Source organism: Ctenopharyngodon idella, chromosome 9, assembly GCF_019924925.1.
Source record: "Ctenopharyngodon idella isolate HZGC_01 chromosome 9, HZGC01, whole genome shotgun sequence".
Classification (NCBI taxonomy): Eukaryota; Metazoa; Chordata; class Actinopteri; order Cypriniformes; family Xenocyprididae; genus Ctenopharyngodon; species Ctenopharyngodon idella.
The window spans coordinates 4,242,228-4,267,041 of NC_067228.1; the positions used below are offsets into that span (position 1 = coordinate 4,242,228).

The 24,814-nt window shown below is 36.1% G+C and overlaps 1 protein-coding gene across 14 annotated transcripts in view; it reads left to right on the plus strand.

The window, feature by feature from the left end:
- Positions 1-24,814, plus strand: part of b3galt1b (UDP-Gal:betaGlcNAc beta 1,3-galactosyltransferase, polypeptide 1b) — a 185,226-nt gene that overhangs the window by 90,146 nt on the left and 70,266 nt on the right. For all 14 annotated transcript variants that reach the window (XM_051905174.1, XM_051905177.1, XM_051905186.1 and 11 more), the window contains one exon: positions 1,240-1,294. The gene's annotated coding sequence lies outside the window, so the exon portion shown is untranslated. The remainder of the gene's footprint in view (positions 1-1,239; positions 1,295-24,814) is intronic.

Below are 24,814 nucleotides of genomic sequence, written 5' to 3' on the forward strand. Positions count from 1 at the left end.
CCAGTCACAGAGCCTGACAGAATCATAAAGGAATGCAACCGTTCATCTCTCATCCATCCTTTTTGTGTCATCTCCTCCCTGCTCTATCACCGTCTCCCTGTCTTCATTCTTTCTCCCTGACTTCTTGTTTCCTTTCACTCTTTGGCTTTTGATTATTGCTTGTTAGAGGCCAAAGGTGTGTAGGCATCTATTGTATTTATATGACAGCTTCTAGAACCGTATGGCAGAATGTCATGAAATTTGGCACAGGGATAGGTGAGGGTGTGTACTTCACTCTCAGAAATCTTGCCTCTTAAACCCTCTATCGCCATCAACAGGTCAAAGTTGCACTTACATTTCTACTCATAACTTTTTAACCGTGTGGTCTAGAAACGTAATTGTTTTGTAATTGTTTTGTAATTGATTATTTGTCTCATAGTACTAGATTTTCTGTCATCATGGAGTGCGATTTCACTTTGCATGCATTTCAAAAGGATGAGGACTCACGCTGGAATTGATATGGGAAAAACCAACGCAAATGTTCGTATCTCTGTGTATCAAGTGCTGAGGAAGCCTCCGGAGCTGAAATTCAGATATGATAATAGGCGTTTTGTTTCTGACATGCGCTGTAAGCAGTAGACCAATCACAACAGACTGAGCCATCTGACCAATTAGAGCAGAGTAGGCTCTTGGAAAGGAGGGGTTTAGAGAGACCGAATCTTCGAACAAACCATTTTCAGACTCTTTGAGAAATGAGATGATGTATATTATGAGAAAATTAAAGTGTTTTTAGACCTTGATCTTAGATCTTTATATCATCAAATTCATATGGAGTAGCTACAGTGATATCCATTTTTCCAAGCCATATTAAATGTCCGCCTATTTGAATTTCATTATAAATATAAAATAAAATAAATATGTTTTTTGTTTTTTGCTACTTCTCCTACAAATTTAATTCAGTATTCGAAAAAATGTTTCTTAAATGCTCTTCAGACCAAGCCTTACAATGCTTAGTTTTGTTTTAATAAATCTTAGCAGTGGAACTTGCCTTGAGTGACCCTGTGCATTTTTTTAGCGGGGACAGCGTCCCCTGGTGGTCACTTGCAAATCATAACTCTGCTATCCCCTGCTTTTTTGCACGCTGGTAAAACTAAAGCATCTCTGCTGCTGCTGTGCTCAGCTTGTAATTGCTGCTCGCAGCTATATTTTCACTTCCTTTTCTTAGCCCCTCTCTAATAACCTCTTGTCTTCTTTCCACAGATGGTTGGAGAAGAGAGGAGAGACAATGGTATACTGGAAGAAAGTCATATCTGAGGTACGATATTGGATGCCTCTGAAAAATGTTGGATTGCTGTTGATTGCTGTTTTCTGCCAAAGTGCAAAGTTGTTGGCTTCTAAACTCTTGTTGGCTTCTATACTCTAAACTCTCAAATATACATCAAAACCTTTTTGAATAGTTGGACCCAGTTTTGGTTTATAGTGCTGTTCTGTATGCTGTTTATATGCCGTATAGCTATCAAAAAATATGCCCCCTTTAAACACAGATTTTATAGGAAGGAAAACTTTGAAATTTGACCTTCAGATGTAGCCTTGTGATGTCGTGTACATTTTCTCTTGTGTTTTATAGCGAGCGCACTGAGATACAGGAATTAATTCAAAGGCCCTTTTGAGTTTTCCACCATAAATTGAAGTTATTACCTCAGGGCACCGGCCGAAATTACTCCCTCTGCAAATTATTTATATTTTCCTGTTTTAGAAATGAGCAGAGGTTGCAGACTAGTGCCTGATTAGCATAAGTTCACACATACAGCGACCGGAAATCATTTGTTTTCAATAAGAGTTCTGGCAACACAGCGATGTGGGCTTGTCCAATGACGAAAGTTGAGAAAAGTTACTTTATGCAAATGAGCAGCGATGTGGCAACTACCAATAGGAGTGAAGACAAGCATGTGATCTATGTCCTGTGAGATATTGTAGGAACTGCATTCTGAGTGAGTTTGGTTCATGCATTGATAATCATTCATTTTGTTCATGATGCATTATGCACTGCTGCAGTTTCTATTCAAACATTTTCCCCTGTAGAATGTTAGTTTTTATGGCTGAGGAAACAGATTCCTTGTCAAGTTAGAAAGATAAGCTTTTTGTTTAGACAAAAGTCAAGTCAAATTTATTTGTATATTGCTTTTCACAATGCACATTGATTCAAGCAGCTTTGCAGAAAATCATGATTTTAATGTTTATAATATCCTAACGTCTTCATTATTATTCATTATACATTTAGCAAATTAGAGCTTGGTGATAATATAGTTTACATTTTGTAACGATACACGCAATCAGGTCTTATCATTGCAACTTAATTTCTGCACACTAACAAATGCTTTCATCATAACTAACAGTGCAAACGCGATGTAACTAAGAGATTCGTTGAATAAAATGGGAATTTTGGCGCGAGTCCAGAACTCAGTCCCGCTGTTTGATTGACAGCTCTAGCGATTGTAAAGGGATCGTTCTTTGATTGCTTTCTATTATAATTTAATCACCACTTAAATAACAGATTATTTTCATCCTACTAAGAGAAACAACGTGAAGTTGACCGTTTAGTCACTGGTTTGCTTTACTGACACATAGACAAAGAACATCAGACTGTACATGAATCATTACATATCAGATCAGGCATTAAAATTAACACAGTTTCTTACATGTTGTTACATTACTGTCGAGTCCATATCGTAAAAGTCTGTTTGCAAAGCCTGTGCCTAAATGCGATTGAATTACCAAAGAATCCACAGTGAAATGTACTGAATACAAATAAATAAAGCTCAACTGAGACATTGTGATTCTGATTGACATTGTTGAAAATAAATAACAATATTCCTAGCATTAAGATCCTTTGAAAGGTAATGTTATCGCTCTTCTCTCCTCGTCATCTCACTAACACACCAGTGGGCGGGGCTAACGTTGCAATGATGAAGTAGGCGTTGATTTCTTCTGCGGAGACGGGGTTTCACCTATCTATAGGCACATTCCGGGACGAGTCGTTCGCTGGGCCTGGTGTCAATAAAAGCTTTTATTGGACTAACAAGGAAGTTTTCAGTTCTGAAACTTACAGGATATTCTTATAGTATGATGTCCTCTTATATATCAAAAGCTCAAGGAAAAGTTGACTTCTCAATTCATGACCCCTTTAAAGTATATATATTACAAGAAAACTGTATCTGTGCATACTTATACATCCAACTTTATATAGAGAGCTGAGTGATAATATAGTTACATTTTGTGACAAGGTAAAAAATCAGGCATTTGAGCTTTGCTATATATTAGTATCGCTTTACAAGAGTATACTGTATTGAGTCGAGACATTAAAGTATGTGATTTTCTGGCAATTATTGTTTTCAAAAGCTATGGCAAGTTGAGTGGTGCACCAATAATGTTGGTATAGGAAAGCCCACTACAATCAACAATACAGCCACTTGCCAAGCTGAAGCAATAAAATCACTGTTGCCCCATTATTTTGATTGTATATGAAATTACCACAGAGTATCAGATAAATTAGAGGTTCATGTATTTTGTATTTTATTCTAATGAGAAGGTTAGAAAAGATTTGAGAGATGCTACTGAATGTGGCTGTAAGGGATCATATAGTTGTAATATATCAGGGCATATGTGATTCAGCTGTGTGTGTGTGTGTGTGTGTGTGTGCGTGTGTGTGTGTGTGTGTGTGTGTGTATGGACACATTTTTATCCTGTGCTTCCACTAAGGAGCAATTAGCATTCATTAAACCGTCAGCCACACTTTAAGCGCCTCACTGGGGGAGTGCTCTCATTTCACCATTTGATTTTCCTTTGTCTACAAATAGAACAGCACAAAGAGGACTCTGTGGTTTGGAGGCACAGTCTGTCAGCTGGGAGTTTGGTGAAACCAGTGGGCAAACTAGTTATTCTCATTAAAAACCTTTGGCTTTTTGTCAATTGGTGAATTTTTATGTGAATGACGGACCGTTGTAGGCAATGCCAAATATTGCATACAAGCATATGTTTTGAGTAAGTAGTCGTAGATAAATGTTTTGTGCACTGAAATGTGCCTAACAGACATTTTGTTTTCCATAGTAAACTTAGTAATTTCTGGTAATTTGAGGTTACTGCAACAGATAATGGCATCAAAATTTAAAGGTGATGTGTGTGTAGTTTCTGTGCCACTAGCAGCATCAAACAGAATTGCAAATGTAATGACAAATTGCAAACACTCCAACCAGTTGCCTGAAACAAGTAGTCAACAGGCTATATATGTTGAGAATGAAAAACTATTACGAATACTGCATAATGCAACGTTTCGAACAGCAGAATGACACATTGTTGTCACATAACCTCATCACATTGCATTTTTAATTTTAGCAAGTGATGTCATGTCATTGTTTTTACTTTTGGCAGTCCACTCAATTAATGAGTCAAAATAGAGATAAAAATCCCAGCTGATATTACTTCTGGTTCATTCACCACACTGGAAATGGAATGGTCTTAGTTTGTTATAGCATACTACTAGACTATTTCTGCCATATGGTAGAAATAAGGTACAAATAACGGTTCCAAAAGGTGGTTTTTGCAGTAATGCCATATAGAAGAACCATTTTTGGTTCCCCAAAGAACTTTCAGTGAACAGTTCTTAACAGTTCATTATTTTTTTTCAATGTAAAGAACCTTTTGAAAAGGTTCCATGGATGTTAAAGGTTCTTCATGGAACCATAGATGCCAATAAAGAACCTTTATTTTTAAGACTGTAGTATGCTAGTATACTATTGCAAATTCAGTCAAGTGCATTGCATTGCACTTAGGGATGCAATTTTGCATGCATCAAGCTCTGTTTTATACTACACATTTTGGCATATGTAGCAGGTCCATGTATTCTATTCGTACAGAAAATATTATAACTCAGTCTCATTGGAAATGTGTGCCTTTGGCTGCATTTCTGTGTGCATTTTTTGCTATGTTTTGTTAAACTTGCATGTTTTGCTAAACTTTCAAAGTGAAATGTCCCAAAGCGTTTTATCCGAAACAGATGAACGTGAATCTGGCAACGTTTTGTTATGTTTGTTGTTGTCGGGGAAGTTTGAAATGAAATGTCCGGTTAGTGATGCTTGTTACCTCGCTGCCTTATCAGGCAATGACTTTGTAGGCAGCATTTGCACACTAATGTACTTCACGAAACTGATTTCGGACAGACTTCTGAGGCAGTGTAAGAGTTTAATGATCTACAGTAAAATAGAGCAAGCTTTGGTGAGAACTAAGTGAATTTTTAAAGGATTAGTTCACTTCAGAATTCAAATTTCCTGATAATGTACTCACCCCCATGACATCCAAGATGTCTGTGTCTTTCTTTCTTCAGTCGAAAAGAAATTAAGGTTTTTGAGGAAAATATTCCAGGATTTTTCTCCGTATAATGGACTTCAATAGGGTTCAACGGGTTGAAGGTCCAAATTGCAGTTTCAGTGCAGCTTCAAAGGGCTCTACACGATCTCAGCCGAGGAATAAGGGTCTTATCTAGAGAAACGATTGGTCATTTTCTAAAAAAAAAATAAAAATTTATATACTTTTTATCCACAAATGCTCATCTTGCACTGCTCTGTGATGCACCACGCATTATGTAATCATGTTGGAAAGGTCACGCGTGGTGTAGGCATAATCTAATTTTCTCCTCCAACTTCAAAATCGTCTGACATCATTGTTTTACCTTTTTTTTTGTAAAGGGCGTTTGACTTGCACGTTCGCTTTGTGGACACTGAATTGGTACTTCCGCCTACATCACGCGTGACCTTTCCAACGTGATTACGTAATGTGTGGCACATCGCAGAGCAGTGCAAGACCAGCATTTGTGGTTAAAAAGTATACAAATTTTAATTTTTTTAGAAAATGACAGATCGTTTCTCTAGATAAGACCCTTATTCCTCGTCTGGGATTGTGTAGAGCCCTTTGAAGCTGCACTGAAATTGACATTTGGACCTTCAACCCATTGGTAACTGTCCACTAAAAAGTCCACTATATGGAGAAAAGTCCTGGAATGTTTTCCTCAAAAACCTTAATTTCTTTTCGACCCAAAGAAAGAAAGACATCTTGACATGGGGGTGAGTAAATTATCATGAAATTTTAATTCTGAAGTGAACTAATCCTTTAATTACTACAATAGAAATTTCTCGCTATAATGACACCAAAAGTGGAAAACGTTGGTTTCAAAATGTACATTTACACACAAAACTTTCAGAAAACTTTCACACAGTTTTTTGGAATGCGTCCTCCGAAGGCAGCATTTTTAAGACTTTGGACACGGCCATGGAGCTGGTTATGTGATGCAAATATCAAAATGTATTAGTTTACAAATCATGCACTATAGTAAAAGTGTTTGAGGTCATAACATAGCATTGTGCAAGGAGCAGCGTGAAAATAAGTCTTCATCAATCCATTATCTGCCACTGTTATCATAATTTGTGCGAAGTTGTTGGGGTTTTTCTGTCACTAGTGTTTATTTCAGCTGGAAACGACATTGATTTGTACGTATAGGTACATTTTTGGAGATTTGCAAAAATGTAGGTAGAGGCAGTGAGCCTAGGATGAAATATTATGTACAGTATGCATAGCATGTTAGAATGCAATTCTGAACATTTCCACTCAAATAACAGATTGCAGTTCCATTTCCACTAGTGGTGTATAATTTATACCTTTCACCTTTAAATGAGCTTAGAGGTTTCTTCTTTGTGCCTGTGCTGTGGAGATAGGAAACACTTTTTTGTCATATTGATCGTGTTCAGTGCTTCTCCAGCGCTTCTGTCATCATTGCCTCCGTCTTTCTGTGCAGTTGTGACGTTTGATAGGTTAAAGGAAAGTCTAATTTCCTAGCTGGCCTGTCATTGGTTTGCTGCTCCATGCTTGCAGGTTTTTTTGTGTGGTGGGTTGCTTAGATGGCCTTCAGGACTAATAGTTTTGAAAAATTGAATCTCTTTGAATGAGGCAATTTCCATGTAAAAAGGAACAGGGCCATTTCCTGGAATCAAGGCATTTTACAGTGTATCAAAGGACAAAGGGCTTTAAACACTTAGGTCCTTATATCCTTTCATTCGTGTTTGAAAGTAAAGACAGCAAAGAACACAGACGTTTTTCTGGTAGGCATGCACCATCATAATGATCTTCTTTTCAGAAACTTTACTTGGTACACAGTGATGACCGTCCCAACATGCTCTCAAGAGACTGGTTTGTACTACATCAAGAGTAATCATGAGAGACTTCATCTCCTGCTTATGCAGAACTGCTCTGATAAAAGAAAAACTAATTAATGGCTCCCATTGCATGCATAGAAACTAAAAAAATAATAATAATAAGAGTGTAACGACACTGCTTATTATATTCTGCTATTTTCCAAAACAAGTTTCCTGTCACAATTTGACTGGGAATCTGCTAAATGATAATCTGAGCAGCTGTACATTTTCATTTTTACATATTGTCTAAGATTTTCTTTAAAAAATAACAGACCACTGTGCAAATCTGAGCCCCATATTGATGCCATATTTATAATTATATTTTATAATTATTATTATAACATTTTGTTTCTCAACATCAGTGTTATTTTTTGTATTATTTATGAACTATTATAATATTTGGTAATATTGTGAATTAGGTTGTATTTTTATATTTCCGGTAACACTTTACAAAAAGGTTCATTTATTAACATTAGTTAATGTATTAACTAACATGAACTAACAATGAGCAATATATTCGTTACAGTATTTATTGATCTTTGTTAATATTAGTTAATAAAAATACAGTCGTCCATTGTTTGTTCATGCTATTGTTCACAGTGCATTAACTAATGTTAACAAATACAAATTTTCATTTCAATAATGGATTAGTAAATGCTGAAATTACCATTAACTAAGATGAATAAATGCTGTAGAAGTATTGTTCATTCATGTTAACTAATGAAAACTTATTGTAAAGTGTTACCATATTTTCAGTTTTCATTTTAATACCGGTTCGTTGGCAGAAACCACTAAATGCCACTCCCCTTGTCAGCAAAAGTCCACAGAAGAACCAATCAGAAGATGCGAATCAAATCATATGATTTCAAGATGAATGACAGTGTGCGTATGAGCCACTTTCCATTTCCAAGCTGCAATTTTTTTATGCAATTTTTAATTTTTTGACAGGATTTCACAAGTAGCAAGTAAATACACCAGTGTTCATTGCTGCTGTAAAACTGACAGAAACCGACGTTTCACTATGTTTTGTTGTCCGAAGAGCTGGACTTAGAGGTTTTTACAAAAAAGAGCACACATGGACTTTGCTGGTTTTGCAGCAAAAGATTTGTTAAATACCAATAAATTGACTGAAGTGACATTTTTGAAAACAAGGCATTTCAATAACTGACTAATAACCTTTTTTTTTTTTTTTTTTCCATTAAAGTGAAATTACTGAACCTAAACAGAGGAGCCTGGTAAAAAATGCTAATTTAAAAGAAAACATGTCAGATGGACTTTTTTTTTTTTTTTTTTTTGCACCTGAACTCTTCATATACAAGCATCATAATTATAAACAAATAAAAACAATTTTTTTATTGATTCTCATGCAGAGCTGACAGAAAACAGAACTGGGTGTCATGACAACAGCAAAGTTTAAGGTTTGATGCAGCATTTCATTTACACAGAATCACATAAAATTTCTGTTCTGTTCAAATCCAAGGCTGCTTGCTGAGTTGTATTTTTTCTGCACTGTGTATGGTACTGGACAATGGCAGCAGACTATTTTGACTACTTTTAAGGATTTATGATTTCAGACTTTTACAAGGCATTGTGGCTGCCATTCTAAAATTGTACGATGAATCACAGGCCATTCTAGATGCTACTGGAGAGGCTTCAGCTTCTATTTGTCATCTCAGCGGCCCTAAAAAATTGTGATTGGCTCTTAGATGTGTGCTCATCAGGGGTCCTCACACTGGAGTAATAAAATCACGAATTAAAATGCAATCATTTATATACATATATAACAGTTCTTTCTGGTTCTCAAATCTGATTGGTTTAGAGCTGTGCGATATTCTCCCAGTATCAGCACTGGTACTGTTTTACCGTTTGTATTACTCCGCTTACGGCGACTGTCATGGTGGCCGAGCAATTCTACCATATTTTTTTATAAATGCTACTGTTGTTTTGTCACAAAATGTAGTTTAAAGAGTTTTTTAGCTGAGAATGTAGTTATTTAGACCTCAAATATGTGACTCATATATAAACATAGCACCTATTTTACTATTTGTTTTGACGCTTTTGCAGATGCGAGCTCCAGGGCGTCAGCGGCCGTTCAGTGCTTATGTACCCGCAGAGAACAGCTTCATCTCGGCCAGTCCTTCGGGTATTTGCCGCTGGCTCTTATGTAGATAGTGGTTAAAAATATAATTCATTTGGGGTATCAAACAGGCAATCTTTGGTCTTATCTATTACTTGCTCCAGAGCAAAACGATTTGGGTTAAAGGGAAAATGAAATCATAACTTTATATTTAGGCTATATTTAATCCAAGTGAACAAGTGATACCTGCATGGATAAATTATTTTAAATAAATACTGCGGTATTCCATGTAAAAATAAGAATTGTCCATTTTGATGGCATGAAGACTTTAAAACAGGTTGATAAAGCAGCTTATGTACAGTACTGCTGTATGAACTAATAACCGATTTTGCAGATAGCTGTGAGAATATAAAAGATAGATAAATATTGTACAAAAAAATGTTGTTGTCTCTGTGAAAGCATAATAAAGGCTGAAAGCTGCATGCTTCATCTGTAGCTTGGTCAATTATTCTCTCTTCATCCTTTGTTTTCTGCCAAACTGACTAGTGAGTACAAATTAAGTGTGGGTTGTGTAGGCGTGTGTTGCGTGAGAATAAGTTGCGAACGGTTATGCGTTGGAGCATGAGGGCAGGTGTGTGGAGGCGTGGATTGTGTATAAATTACTAACTCATCATGAGTTGTATGTTGTGTGAGCTTTACTGTGACTGTGGTGGTGGTGCTTTATGGTTAGTGATTTTCCTTCCACATACTCTGTTTCTCTGTGGAGATTAACAGCTTCTTAGTAGCGTTTTCCTCATCCCTGAATCCAATAATCAATGTTCCCGATCAATTGGATGTGAATTAATGTAGGTAATTAAAGAAGTGTCGTATTATTGTGGTCCTGGCATAGAGAACGAAAGATTCGTGTTGGCCAAATTGAGATCTACACTCTTTCTTTATTGACTTCTTTGGTTCCATGAAGAACCTTTAAAGGGATAGTTCATCCAAAAATGAAAATGATCCCATAATTTAGTCACCCTCAAGCCATCCTAGGTGTATATGACTTTCTTCGTTCGGCTGAACACAATCAGAGTTATATTAAAAAATATCCTGGCAACTTTATAATGGCATTGAATAGTGCCCGAGTTTTTGAAGCTCCAAAAAGCGCATCTATCCATCATAAAAGTAATCCATATGACTCCAGGGGGTTAATAAATGCCTTCTGAAGCTAAGCAATGTGTTTTTGTAAGAAAAATATCCATATTTAAAACTTTATAAACTATAATCACTGACTAAAATGGTGCAAAAACCTCCTTATTTTAAGATTATATTTATTTGCATACTTGCAATACTTCTGTTGACTGTTTTAAAACGTCGTTTTAAAATGAAAACAATCCTCGTCTACACTGGTGTTTTCACAGTGTTTCAGAAACGATCTCCATCTACACTACATGGCCGAAAACGCATGTCACATGACCGTTCAAGCACACTGGGCATGCGCGTACAAGTGTAAACAGTTGTCTCTTGTGCATGTAGGTAGCTGCAGTATTAAAAAATACAGAGTTTAACTGCACAATGACTGCTAAAAAAGACAACAAAGCCAGCAAAGATTGCAGTTCAGTCTCCATGTTATTGTTTACACGGTCATCAAGGATACGTGAAACCACGCCATAGTTTCAGAAGTCTCAGTCTTGGTCTGTTTATACTGAAACGCAAACCCCGCGTTTTCGAAAGTCTCTGTTTTCGAGGTTCAAAAACGCCGGTGTAGTGTAAACGGCAGGCGTAAACATAGTAAAACGTATGCGTTTTAAAACGAAAACACACTAGTGTAAACGGGGCCTCATTTTGCTGTTACTAGCCTAGTTTCTACATGGTGAATGGCACTATATATAGAACAGGAAACGATTCAGACAGTGTAAATATGCTTTCCATTGACGCGAATGAAGTCCGTTTTCGCGTTAGTGTCGTGATTTGTCTCAGACTAGGAAAGGTATCGGACCCATTTGAATTCTGCACAGAATTCTGTATTTTAAAGTGATATAGAGGAGATTAGGAGGATAAACGGTTAGATATTAAAAGGAAACAGAGGTTTTACGGAGTTTAACGGCTCTGGTCGAGCTGTGATATGAACAAAACCCTATTGGCTATTCTAAAAAAGGGGCGGGGCTGTTCGATATATCGCCCTGTCTTCCTGTTTCAGTTGAAATTATGTCAATACATTGAATAATGCTGCACGTTCCAAGACACTTCAGCGGGCCTTTAAGGTCGAGTGTATTGCATTGTGGAATATAGTATTGCTCGTAATCAGCTCTGCTACTGCTAAATATATTTGCTCATTTGGGTATTCTGTGCATACAGAAAATGTACATGCTGTAAACTGCATCAAACTTAGAGTAGTGCAGAGTAACAAGATCATACATATGTAGAAGCATGTTTTGTCCATTCATATCCTAAAAGAAAAGATTAGATGGATTTATACATGATTTTAATCTGGGGTCACATCCTGAATTAGCTTTTTATAAAATTCCACTGACATAAAAAGCAAATTTTGTAATGGATGTCTCTGGGATTTCTTAAACCCTAAACGGCTCTATAAATGTTCTGAATAGAGTGACTTTGCAGAGCAGTTGCCCTTGAAGTCAGATTACATTTAGCAGGAATGGAGAAAGAGCAGTTAGCAACTTTTGACAGTCATAACTTGAATGGTTGGTGAATAATGCAGTATTTACCCTCTCGACCTCTGGAGTGGGCCGTGTGACCGAAATCACAGCATAAGTATGTCACGGTAACAGTGAATATCACAACAGTGGTTTATACATTCAGTAAGCATGTGAAAATGCCTGTGTTTGAATATTTCAGTAAATAAAATACTCGACTAATGAAAAGCACTTCATCTCATCTGATTGTTTTCATTTGGAGCACAACCAAAAGATAAGATTATTCATATCAAATGAACAAAAATGAGCATAAACACAATGAACCGAAGTCTGGCATCGGTGCAAAAGCAGCTTCACATTATGAAATACTTCAGGTGAAAATAAAAACCGAAAACAGTAAAACTAATATTACAAAATGAATAGTTCTGAATTTACATGCTGAGTTGTTTTTTACAGCAAAATCAGTTTTCAATAGTTTATTGGCATGCTGGAGTTTATATAGAATGTTGCCAAATTTTTAAACACAGTATGGTTATTTTGCCAGAATTTTATCAGATTTTTTTTTTTTTTTTTAAGGCTGATTATGAAATACTTGAGGTGAAATGAAATGATTGTATTGCCAAAGCATTATACACAAAAGTAACGATAAGTAATGACTTGAATATATATACAGATATACTATATATATATATATATATATATATATGTATATGGTCACACTTTAGATTATGGTCCAATTCTCACTATTAACTACGACTTTTGCCTCAATAAACTTCTAATTACTGCTTATTAATAGTTAGTAAGGTAGTTGTTAGGTTTACGTATTGTGTTGGATTAAGGGATGTAGAATAAGTTCATGCAAAATAAGGCATTAATAAGTGATTTATAAGTACTAATAAACAGCCACTATCTTATGCATGCTAATTAGGGCTGCACGATATTGGGATAAACTGACATTGCGATATTTTGTTTTTCTGCAATATATATTGCGATATGAAAAAAAAAAAAAAATCACCAGACTTGAATAGCTGTATTTGGAAAGAATTAATCATTCTAGGATAATTGGGGTGATTTTGTAGGTGAGTGAATACGCATAGAAAATAATGAACAAATTACAACCATAGATAAATATAATAGAACAAACACACAAATGAAATAAATAGTGCTTTATATTTTCCAGGTAAGTTTAACAGTATTCAGGTACAGAAATTGTCTTAACTGTATATATTAAACATAATTAATCTGTGTTAAAATTGCAAAAGTGATTTTTCTCTTTGTCTTTTGTTTGATTAACATTCATGACACAGAAAGCAGCAGGAATATTAGGCTGCTGTCACTTTAAGACCGAATGCACGGATCCAAAATACTGTTACACATCCGGTTTTCTTTCTCAATTGTCTAGTTCACCTAAGCCATAATCAATTGTGTTTACGATGTTTTACGTGAATTTTGACAATCTTTTTGCATGTATGTCCATTCAAGGACAGCCGCACGTTCAGAATTGAGTTCTTTTGTGCACTCAAATGGTTTAAAATCGCTTGAATGGTTAAACTGACAGGGCCTAAAACACGTTAAAATGATAAACTTTCATTGTATGACGGTCAGATTTTGCAATTAATCCGAGAATCACGTGCATTAACGATCCCCACTAGACATCACACATCCTGCGATTTGACTATCGAGGATGCGCACATTGCGATATCGATGCTAAAACGATATATCGTGCAGCCCTAATGCTAATAACCAACTAGTAAATAGTGAGAATTGGACCCTAAACTAAAGTGTTACCATAATAGACATTTATCAAGACATTATGAAGAAAAATACTGTAAGAAAGATATGTACAGTAAAAATCACATTTCACAAAAACACATTTCTGCTGGTATATATGATCATATTACCCAGTCCTACTCTGAGGTTATGCAGTTGTGGAAGTGGTGCATGCTAGATCTTGCAAAAAGAGAGCAGGGCTGAGGAAATTCAACCTCAACTCCTAGTTATAAATAGCTTGGAAAATTATAACCTTCATGAAACTACTGCATAACTCTGGGTCCATTTGTAGATGGAACAAATCGCTACCTTGCGGAATATACCTTTTCCTGACAGCTTTGTAGATGCCTTTTTTGTTGAATGTAGTTTACAGGGAGGTTAGGCAACAGAAAGAGAGAGATGTATTTACATTAGTGTGGTGTCGCTTTGAATTTACGGGTACAGAAAAGCTCTGTGTATTTCTCTCAGACAAAGAGGCAGTATGTTTATGCTTTTATGACTGACAAATAACCATACAGCTAAAGAATCATTGTTTAAGCTTCAGATTATAGAGATTTCAAATTGAGTCGGAAAGCTGAAAAAATAAAGAGTTGTCAAAAAGCCTGCCGTTCTCAAATCCAGCAGATCTGGCTGATGTGTGTTTATTCAGGAAATCGATATAAAGCGAAGGCAAAGGAGTAATTGATTTAACACATTCTATGCATGGCCATTACACTGCACAAAAACATCTAAAGATATATTTAAACCATTTCTCAGATGGAGTGTGTGTGCTTTAAGCACCATGAGGCATGAGAAAACAATAAGAAAAGGCAGTAAAAATTGTAATTTGCGAAATATTATTTTTTTGTTTTCTATTTAAATATTTTTTTAAATGTAATTTGTATCTGTGATGCAAAGCTGAATTTTCAGCATCATTACATTTAAAAAACATATATTGTTAAACATATATTATTTAATAAACACATTACATTTAAACATAATACATGCATTTGACTAATGAAAAGTACTTCAAGTCATCTGATTATTTTCTCTTTGCATTTAGAGCGCAAACCAAAAGAAATCCTATCTAATGAATAAAAATGAGCATAAACACAATGAACTGAAGTCTGGCATCAGTGCAATTTACATTTTAGAAACAAGTTTACATTGTACTTGCAATATTTTAGAACCTCAGTACAGTATGTTGACTTACATTTAACTTACATTACATTATTGCATTTAAACATCATTTTTTATTCCTTTAATAACCTGGATTTTTCATATGGAACACAATGAATCTCTACTGTGTCAGTTTTTATTCAGCAAACAATAGGCAAACAATAGACTTTAGGATTTATATGTGTATATAAATACTCGCTTCTTCACAAGAACAGCTGATCATTTTACAAGAACAACTGATCATTTTACACAGTTTCACTGTGTAGGCGAAAACATGCTGCACCTGTATAGTTTGATTTTAGAACGTCCCTGCCAGCGTTAACAGCCAAACCTATGGTTTTGCAGTCTTGCGATACATGGTAGACCTGTGCAGGGTCAACCTGAGCTCCTGGATACTGCAGGGTCAATGTCAGTCAGAGAGGCAATAAATAGACTAGGGGGAAGAGGAGGGGTGGCTGTGTTTGTGCAGAGTAGCTCTCACTTTTACAAAACTTATTTAGTGTGTCTTTAAAGACCATCAAGCTTTTGTTTCCTCAAGCTTTTGTTTTCTTTTTCTTCGTCAGATCATCTGTAGGGATGAGTCAGGATGGTTGATTTGTCAACTAATAATCCAACAATCGACCAGTCAATTAATGATGTTGACTAATGTTTTTTTAGCATTAAAATGTAGCATTGTTGTTAAAGGGGATGAATGTAAAGTGTTTAGGATAGCATGTACCTGAAGAGCACACATAGGGTACTTTGTATTTTCATGACTTCCTTGATGTTTGACCAGCTTTTATGGTAAGAAACTTGAGGGATTTGTCATGTACTATACTATGGGGCTGTTGAGTGCTTGAATCTGATTGGTTGACGAACGTTCAAAGGTGTGCAATTATTTTCAGGGAAACTCACGGCTAAAGTAGTTCCAGGCAGGTTTTGACCGCATTACATGTCCATATAACAAATGATTTCAGTTATTTCAAAGGCCTGCAACAGCAAAAGAACCAAAACCCACAACACTGACCAAGCAAATAAATGTAGTAAACAATAGGATAAAAACAACAGTAACGCTTTATTTTAGGGTTCAATTCTCAATTTTAACTAGTTGCTTATTAGCATGCATATTACTAATATATTGGTTGTTTATTAGCACATATTAATGCCTTATTCTGCATGACCATATTCGACACCCCTTAATCCTATGTAATGCCTAAATTGAAACGCTACAAAAACTACCTTACTGACTATTAATAAGCAGTAAGTTAGGAGTTAATTGAGGCAAAAGTTGAAGTTAGTAGTGAATACGTGTTCCCTATACTGAAGTGTTACCAAAACAACAAAATATTTCCATTATTTTTGCCACAAAATTACATTTTATTATGTACGGAAAGCACAAACTCTCTTTCTCCACTTTCTTTCCCACATATACAGTACAGACACACACACACACAGAAAGGTGATGTCAGCGCTGCTCTGATCATTTTATCAGTAAAATGGTTCAGCAACTGAAAAGCTACATGACATTTCTCACTAGCGATGTAATAACAGCGCTCTTTTTGAAGCAGATAAACTTACAGTTTCGCTATGAGTAGAGACGCTGCCGAACACTGTTAAGAGAATTATTAGAAAATAATGCACACCCGTTTTGCATTGTGGCCGCAATACCACCTCGGGTGTTATTTTCTAATAATTCAATGGCCATTTATTCCTTACATTTTTGGTTATAAACTCTCCTTGATGTTTGATGATTAATATACTCTACCATTCAAAAGTTTGGTGTTAGTATGATTTTTTTGTAAAAGAAAATAATACTTTTATTCAGCAAGGACACATTAAATTGATCAAAAGTTACAGTAAAGACATTTATAATGTTACAAAATATTTCTATTTTGAATAAATGTTGTTCTTTTGACTTCTATTCATCAAAGAATCCTGAAAAAAGTATCACGGTTTACACAAAAATTTAAGAATTTTTGTTGCGCAGCAAATCAGCATATTAGAATGATTTCTGAAGGATCATGTGACACTGAAGATTGGAGTAATGATGCTGAAAATTCAGCTTTGATCACAGGAATAAATTACATTTTACAATATAGTCACATAGAAAACAGTTTTTTTTAAAAATTGTAATAATATTTCACAATATTACTGTTTTGCTGTATTTTGAGCAAATAATTCAATCCTTGGTGAGCATAAGTGGCTTTAAAAACATTAAAATATCTTACCGACCCCAAACTTTTGAACGGTAGTGTATATGAGGTGCAAAATGGCGGTCCAATGAGATCTCATTGTGGCCGGAGCTACAAAAGCAGCCGAAATAGAAACGCAGCCAGCAAAATGCAGTGTTACGTCATCATGGTCACAGACATGTATGTGTCCATCTGTAATATTTGCTTGTTTTGCTTTAATACGTACAGCTGGAGAAAGTTGCTGATGAAACCTTCACGCTAAATGATGTTGTGTTCCCATGCACAGGTGCAGCTGATGCATTTCTCAGGGTGAACGTGTTTTATCCAACACAAGCTGAAGTCACAGATCATTTATGCTTGTTTGACAAATTGAAGTTGCTTTGAAATTGCACCGAAAGGTCACTGAATGATTGTGTTGGATCCTCCTCAGGCTGTATTGTGTGGTGTCTGCGCCGAGTTGTCTGACAGCTCATGCACCACATGTTTGATTGACTCTTATGGATATGGAGATGCTGTATTCTTTGCCTGCACTCATGTCAGATTGCAGTTTTTGGCTCTTTTGTCTGCATTTGAATGCGAGATGACACCGGAGCTCTGCTCTTCTCTCTTGGCTGTGCATAAATCACTGTTTTAGGCCGAGAATAAGGTGAAACATTGATTTTGTTGTAGCAGGTTGAGCGTGGAATGTTTCTTCAGAAGGAGGATGAATGGATCTGCTGCAGATCATGGAAGAGCTGTATGTGTGTGTCTGCTGCTGTCTCTCTTCATCTCTCTCTCTTCATGATATCAGATGGTAATTCCCAGGGTAATTTGATCATTTCTTTTTTCACCTCTCCTTTTCTCCTCTCCTGTCACCTTGTCTTCTTCTCTGCTTGTATCCTCTTCTCTTATCTTGTCTTGTCTTGTCTCCTCTCATTCGCTGTTCTCCTCCCGTTTCATCTTCTCTCGATGTTTGGCAACCTTCTCAAAAAGTGTAGCTAGATAAGCCACTTACTACTACAAAAAAAATTTGCTATGCTCCAAACTATCCTTCAGAGAAAGTTTATAGTTACTCTAAAAATGGATTGGAAATTGTAGCTTGAAATCGTAGCTTGGTTGGTAAGATTTTTTTTTTTTAATATTTTTTAAATTTGCTCTCCCGGGCTGCGTTTATTTGATCAAAAATACAGTAAATCTAATATTGTGAAATATTATTACAATTTAATTTAAAGTTTTATTTAGATATATTAAAATCTAAAATATTTTTGTGGAAACTATGATCAATTCTTTCAGGATTCTTTGATGAATAGAAAGTTCAAAAAACAACAGAATTTATTTGATATGTAATTTTTTCGTAACAATGAATTTTTTTTACTGTCACTTTTAATCAATTTAATGCAGAGTAAAATTATTATATTATACAATATTATTTTAAAAAATCTGACTTTCCCAAACTTTTTATATAAAGTAAATAAGTACACAACAACTTTTTGTTGTACTTCTTTTGAAGATGTTTTTCAAATAAACATAAATCAGAGCAAAATACTGCCGCATATTTTTAACATTTCGTATTTAAACAAATTTCGCCTTAACTCAATCTGCTTGCAATTACATCATTCTCTATAGGGCACAGCTGATTGGTTCCTGCTGTATCAGTAGCCAATGAGTTACTAAACCCATAACATTTGATTATTTGTCCAACTGGTAACGTATAAATAGTAAAAAAGAGAGGGCCCAAGACAGACCCTTGAGGTACACCAGAAGTGATGGATTTGGTGGAAGATTGTGCTTCTGGTATATAACAAATTGTTGCCTCCCTGTCAAATAGGAGGAAAAACAGTCAAAGGCTATGTCAGTAATTCCAATTGCTGAAAGCCGTGGCAGGAGTATCTCATGACTAACAGTGTCAAAAGCTAAGCTGAGGTCTAACAGGAGGAGAGTGCTAAGAGCGCCAGAATCAGAAGCTAGGAGGGTTATTTCACCCAAAAATTACATTTCAGTCATTAATTACTCACCCTTATGTCGTTCCACACCCGTAAGACCTTCGTTCATCTTCGGAACACAAATTAAGATATTTTTGATAAAATCCGATGGCTCAGTGAAGCCTGCACTGCCAGCAAGATAATTAACACTTTCAATGCCCAGAAAGCTACTAAAGATGTATTTAAAACAGTTCATGTGACTACAGTGGTTCAACCTTAATGTTATGAAGCGACGAGAATACTTTTTGTGTGCCAAAAAAACAAAATAATGACTTTGTTCAACAATATCTAGTGATGGGCGATTTCAAAACACTGCTTCATGAAGCTTTAAAGCTTTACAAATCTTTTGTTTCAAATCATTGGTTCGGAGCGCGTATCAAACTGCCAAAGTCACGTGATTTCAGTAAACGAGGCTTCGTTACGTCATGGGTGTTTTGAAATTTCAATAGTTCACCACTGGGGGGTGTGACTTTGGCAGTTTGATACACGCTCCGAACCACTGATTCGAAACAAAAGATTCGTAAAGCTTCGAAGCTTCATGAAGCAGTGTTTTGAAATCGCCCATCACTAGATAGAGTTGTCATGACAGAAATAAAGTTTTCTGTTATACATCTTCATTATAACTAATTAAAACCACTCCATATGATTCAGGCTGTGATTTAACTCACAGATTCAGTACATTTCACTAAAATGTTTGACCAATTCTTTAAAAAGAACCGACTCAAGTCTGTTTTATTTGTGAATCGGCATCGCTAATTCTCTCTCTTCTCACATACCTTTAGTATGTGCTGTATATAGCGTTCACACTGTGTTCTCTGTGGCACATGGAAGCATCTGTCTGAAACACACACTCCTCCCACTCACAGTAAGGTATTGTTGAGTGATGATAGGCCTCCTGTGTCCTTGTGTGCAACTCTTTGTCACCTCCTCACGTATGCGCTCTGCATGCGTGCTTTAGAGAAAGAGAAAGTGCTTGTTTCCTCCAGGGTTTTGTCATGTAAGATGCCCCAAATGCTGAAGCGCAGATCTCTACCCAGGGCCTTGTGCAGTTGGTTTGGCCATCTGCTCAGGGAAACACTCTGTATCAATCAAAAACAATGAGAAACTGGTGTGAAGTGTGTTCGGCCACTCATATTGAACAATGGCTCCTCACTGCTGTGGGACTAAAGTATATGGAAATAGTTAAATAATCAAGGCATGTTTTCCACATGGTTTTTGATTTGCACACATAGTAATAAACAGCAGTATTTACCTACATTTATTTATACTAAAACATTTTGATGTATAAAAAATGACACTTATAGACATCCATTAACAGTTTTAAGTGATAATCAATTAACTGAAGCAGACAGTGAATGAATCAAAGTTCTGTTTTTGCTACTGAAGTTTAGATATGCTATTAAAACAACATTAAAACACTATAATGGAACCACAGAAAGCACATTAAAAGTGATATTCACAATGTTACCTCTTTTATACAAAATGAATAGTGAATTTATTGCTAATATTATGTCTCCCGTCCTAGTATGTGCAACTGTATAGGCACAGTTAATGTGGTAATCTATTTTCATATGTAAAGTAATAAAAGCATAAATGTTTCATATGTGCTATACATGGGTTGGGTGTTTTTGTGTTTTCCATAATAGTCTTTCCACAGCAGTGCAGCAAGGTCCTTGATGATGAAATGACTCTTGTGTGTCCTTCAGCAACATTAGCAAGACTTTACATACATATTTTCAACATTTGTGCAAAGTGCTTTGCAGAAGAAGTATGATGTCTGAAAATGCTGTCTTAAAATGGGTTTTGGAGCAATGCAAATGGGAGGTTCAGTAGAGGTAAAGTCTGAAAACCTGGCCTGAGACCACTAGAGAAAATGCTTCTATTTCCAATTTTTCTAATTGAATAGAATGAACAGGAGGTTCAGGTTGTCCTAATAGGTTGTTTGCTTTGATGTCAGCAGCACTGGAGCTACAGTACAACAAGACCTGATGATCATGTTCTCCAGCATGATTAAAAAAGAGCATCTTGAGCTTCAGTGGAAGAAAAATGTATGTGACCGTCTGCACAAAGAGTCACATGATCAATGACACTCACCTACTTATTTGTTTAGTCACCTAGATCTAGTGCAGAATCAGAAATACTTCTTAATGTTATGTCATAATGGTATAAAACTGTTGTGAATCATAAAACATTACTGTATATTGTAATTGTAACATTATAGTCCTAGACTAAAATGCATGTTTGAGATGTTTTAACTAAAAGCAACTTGCACTGAAATATCTTATGTCAGTGCCATTGTTCTGTCTCAAGATGCACACAGTAATTATAACACGTTTATAAAAGCTACTTAAATGTCGTAATTTAACTAAGTCCTACTCCTAGCTTAATCTACGCCCTGTCTTTGAAACCAGGCCTTTGTTTATTTCCAGGTTTACAGTAAATTAGAGACTGAACCCCAAATTTTCAGACATTTGAACTCCATTTCAGGTTTTACTATCCTTGTAGAGACATTTATTCCTCACAATGTAGGCAAAACCTGACCTACACGCACACACACACACACACACACACTCACTCCTCAAAGCATATCTATTTTGTGGAAGAGCCATGTGAGGCAAAATTTGTTCAGACAGGCAGCAAAAATCTGAATTTTTGGCATTTTCGATTCAAAGCATTTTAGTTTGTTGTAGTCTGAACAGCAGAAAAACACAAAAATTATTATTATTTTTTTTCTAAACCCAATCTAGCCAAACTTGGATTTGGGTTTGTGAGGGAACTGTTGGGGGTTTGTGCTAATAATTTATTGAACAAAAATAATAAATAAATCATTTTGACATAGACCGATCAAAATAAAACATGAATGAAATATTTTATTTTGTTTACCTGCATGTCATATGACCATTCACCAACATCAGAGAACCGTGAAAATGCGAATGTTAAATTATTGAAATGTTAACTTGAAATCTCAAGGGTGACAAAAAGGTTTGGAAATCTACATATTTTTTAAATCATCAGGGTTGCCCGAACTAGTTCTGATCTGTCTTAAACAAGCTTTGTACTGTATATTTAGGTTGATTTCATGTTCACCAAACTACAATCAGATGCAGGAAGTTTGGGGATCTTCAAGAGGAAGTTTGCGCTACATTTAGGCCCTGTTTACAGCTAATATTAAGATACGTTTTGGTCGATCGGATCACAAGTGGACGACGCTAAATACAGCTGTAAACGGGGTCTGAAACGTTTTGAGCTTGTCCACTTTCATCCACTTCCAGAGGTAGTCGAAAGCATATTTGACCGGATTGCTTTCATAGTGTAGATGCTCATGTGGCCGATTGTGTTCAAACAGCCACAAAAGATGCCTACTCTCCGCCTACAGACCTGACGCGTAAACATTATGGGAAGCACACTAGCCAGACGGGATTTAAACTTTGCCGGCTGAAGACCAGAGATTGTTTTGAAGAGAAAAAAAAGCACCTAGCACAATGTTCTCTCACCATTCCTGATTTCTAACACAAACGCACTGTGTTCGCTGTGGTCTTGTGGCTGTCAGAGCAGAAACGAAAGCTGATGCTCTCCGTATGTTTTTCAGTTGTCTCCGGTAGCATTCATATGTAAATTGTGCAAGCTTATTTTGTCCATTAGATCGAAAGATCTGAAAAAAACCCATGCATTTACCCGCCCATAGACCCTCCCCTCAAAGAAATCAGGACAGAAGTGGTTGAAAGTGGACAAAAGAGACAGATTTAAACACCAGGTAAAAACAGGTATGTGTCTCCCTCGTCCACTTGTGATCCGATCGACCAAAACGCATTTAAACAGTGCCTTAGATGAAATGGAACACAAAAGTAGATGGAATTGCACAAAGTGTGAGATGCATTTTGTAGTATTTTTAAAATTATAAAATGATTCAGGTCATATTTGTCCACAGTGTGAACAAATCCAACACATTTCTGTGCATGTCTTGGAGTTCCTCTATGTAGTGCCAGTAAGTGTTCTGTTGAAATACATTACGATGATTTGTACTGGGAAAAGGGTTTCTGAGTCCTGAGCTTGTATTAACAGGAACTGAATGTGAAAATTGACATCTTTTATTCAATGCAGTCAGACTCACAAAAGCCTTTATCCAGGCGGCCAGCCTGCTGTGGCCTTTATTAGATTTGGACCGCAGACAGCAGGTATCAGAACAAACTCTGCACTCTTTGATTAGACTGGATCCAAATTTGCACTAATAAATCACACCCCGAATGTGATCGTATGGTTTTCTCTCCATTTTTTAAGAAATCAGATTACTTTGTGGGATTTTATCGAGCTATAATGCAATCATGAAAGACCGAGGCTTTGTCTAAACCCAAGCTTGATTTCATCTGCCTCCTCCTGTTTGTTATCAATGACACAGTGAGACAACACAATACTAATATACAGTAAGAAAATATAGCCATACAATGATTTTGAATAGCATTATTATTAGTTTAGATTAGGGATTCACAAGCTTTTTTTTGTCATCCTAACCCCTTTGACCTGAAATATTTACTTGAAGTCCCTCTGTCTGAGATTTTAATAATTTAACAACACATTTGCATATTCACGTTTTGGTTCATAACCACATGACATGCAGGTAAACAAATAAAATATTTAAAATTATTTTTAGTAAGTGTTTTTATTTTTAAATTATTCATTTATTTTAATCTTACATTTTCATGATTAAATCCCCAGGTTGTAAATCTTTAGCTTAAATCAGTTGTAAGAATTTAAAGAGAAATGTCTGAGTTCATAGATCCGTGTGTTTTTATTGCAGGCTTTAATATCTTGCTATGCTGAGCCCAGTTTAAACCTTATTGATTTTTTTTATTTTTTATTTTTTGTTTTTTTTAAGGGGAGACACGTGTAGGTAGCATTTTTCTAAGAAGAAACCTCTGAAAAGACTTAAGCAGAAGTCCATTTAGCCTCACCGATGAGTAGGAAAACCAGTCAAGTTATTATAGAGATCTCACATGCTTTTTTCTTTCCTGTGGGCCAGAACTTGACAAAATGAGTCACTAATTGTTCCTGCCCACCAGTCTTGCCCTACATAATGATTTATGAAAGGAAGGCAGAGTCCATGAAATAGGCAGAGGAATCATGCAAGATTTACCATGTTTCTCTGATGACCTCCGTGTGGCAGAGTGCCAGTGAATTCCTCTGGGCTTTTGTGCTGCGGTGTTCGTACAGCGAAGGTGAGTGTAAATACATCCTCCATCACTATTCCAGATAGTAGAGGGCTACAGCAAGGTCACTGGAGAACAAGGATCTTCTCTTCATTGACAGAAAACACTCCTGATAAAAGCCACAGCTCAAGTCGACCCTGGGGCTTTACATTTCACGGCATTCAGACCGAAAGTCAGTGTTATAAGAAACCCCTGGAGCCTGTGTGATTACAGTAGTATTTGGAGAGCACTCATATGGAGAACCACAGTTATCCACTGCTCTGTTTGTTGTTTGGATGACAAAAAAAAACTTTTAGAAGTTACATTTTTAGGCTGGTCTGCCTCAGCGGTCTAACAGTGCTCATCACTGTCAGAACGAGCGAGCTGGCCAATCAAATCAAAGTAGGCGGGGCTTACTGTTCACAGAAGATGAGTGCGAATTCCAATGCGTCTAATCGTTTAAGAGGTGAAAGAGTATGTGGTGAGTACATAGCTAAACATTTAATATTTGATAACTGTTTTATGAAATATTCAGCGACCGTCCAGTGATGTAAACTACTCAACATTTTATATGAAATTTCACAGTTTTGTATTGTGAATGACATGCTATTATTTGATTAATATGATATGATATAACT